Genomic DNA, 2,269 nt, shown 5'->3' on the forward strand with positions numbered 1-2,269 from the left:
AAAGAGAAAACATCCGATACTTTTTTAGATTTTCCTTTTTTTATTCTATATATTTATTTATCCAAAAACTGATATAATTGAATTTGTGAAAGTGATTTAAGAGCATGCGAGTTAAATGATCTTGTGAATGAAATAATAATAAAACAAATAACGACAATAATAAGACATAATGAATATAAAGTAAGAAAATAATCAAGTCTTGTGTATAATCCTGAGAATAATGTCTTGGTAGCCTAAATATAGTGTGTCCAGAATGACTTATGAACTTAGAAGTTGAGAGTTTTTCTTCTTAAAGAGAAGAGTATGCATAAATAAGTGTGAGAATCAAAAATCTGGAGCCCCTGACGTAGATGCCTAATAGGCTAGTAGTGTTCAAACCTCTCATAGTCTCTCATTTGAGTATTAATTCTTGGCGAGAATCTCAGACTCTCTCAATTTTTAGGTTGGCAAACTTATTTTTTTTCATATTCTCCATGTTTGTGTCCTGCCATTTTGGGGCTATGCAGGTTACATTAGTAAGACACAAGTCCCCTTGGGACCAACAGTGTATACAGACTTCCTGCGTCCCCTATGGGTTTTTCTGGCCGTGTGACACACTGAACATGAATAGGAAGACGCATGGGTCCTATTGATGAATTGATGTTTTACCAACTTATTGAACTCATATTCATGAATTATTGATATGTTTTAATGCTAATCGAGAGATATTAGGCCCTAGCTTTCTTATGTGCAAGCATTCTTTCAAAAAATCAACTTTGATGGATTTGGAGCTAAAAAATCACTGCATTGACATCCTGAAAATTGGAACATGTGTTTCGATTGGCTCTTCACAATGGGGAATATGCGTTTAGGCCAATTTAAGAGGCGGAAATCAACAGTCAAAGCATATTTGATGCCAAAAAGGCTTTCTTTGAAATATTCTAAGCATATTCCATTCTAAAACGACTCTCTTTGAAATATTTCAAGGATATTCTTGGAATAAATGTAACTATATACTATTATTTTCTATTATCATTGTATCTTAGACCTTATCATTGATCTACCTTAGAGAGAAAAATCTTAATTTTGGAGGAGAAGAGCCACCACTCAACTTGAAGAGTGAAGATTGTGAGCTTAAATGTGTAAATCTTAATATCTTTCTTCAACTCTTAGTTTTGTATTAAATAATAATAGTTTAAGTGTTTGAATTTTAGATTTGGATATTGTGGTTTTGATTCTTGCTTTGTGCTTTTGCAATTAATTGAATGTTATATTATTTATGATATTGGTTTTTGATTCTCTAATCAATCCCATATTTTAATTGATTTCCAAGGAAATGATTAATCCAAAGACTTACTTATGTGTGTTGATCTTTCTTGAAAAAGAGAATTTGAGTGTAGGAAAGATTCATTAGCACGATTTGAGAATTGGTTGGACTATTGGACTAGAGCTCGGGAGAGTCTAGATCTAAGTCTAATCCTTCATCTTATGGATTGAGCTAGGAATACGATGTCCTAGTGTTGCCATATTGGGTTGTTTGAATTTGTATACTTGTTATTTACTTGTGATCAGGAGATACAAGTGGGTACTTGAGAACCCAAGGAAAGATTGAATTGCCCATGCTTATTTTGATAATGTTTGATTGTTTGTGATGGATCATTGAGTATAAATGTAACACCCCAAAAATTTTTGCCAAGACTCAAACCATTGTTCATATGAGTATAGACTCAAACTAGATGAATTCTAATTATATATATGAGTTAAGATCAATTCCTAAATATTTGAAGTGTATTAGAGGTAAATTATGGTCATAAGGAACCTCTAGTACTAAGTCAAGTTGAAAGATCATTTACCGATTAAATTTTCATATAAGATCATATAATGATCAATTTTAAAAGACCATATCTCTCAGAATATTAAGAGTTAGGTGACCTATGCTATCAAATTAACGATCTATGTGACCTCTTTCCAACGCCACCAAGTTTGCATTATTTGGAGTTAGGAGTAAAATGTTATGACTGTTTTACTGGAGACTCTCCATCATGGCACAAATCTGCGATGGCTCCGCGACGCGGAGAGGATACGGACTCCACTGCCTAAGCCAAACAATGCCCCTTTTATTTTTTTAAGGGTATTTTTGTTCTATAACCGTTTGGAGAGTTATTATAATGTCCCTAAACATGTAGAAATCAATTTTTCCTCATTAGAAACCCTCTTATTCACTCCTAAACTTTAACACTCAAGAATTTTCAAGAAAAACATCAAATTAGGGCTCTCTTTCAAGGTTCTT

The sequence above is a fragment of the Solanum dulcamara genome, chromosome 5 (assembly GCF_947179165.1).
Source record: "Solanum dulcamara chromosome 5, daSolDulc1.2, whole genome shotgun sequence".
NCBI classification, from domain to species: domain Eukaryota; kingdom Viridiplantae; phylum Streptophyta; class Magnoliopsida; order Solanales; family Solanaceae; genus Solanum; species Solanum dulcamara.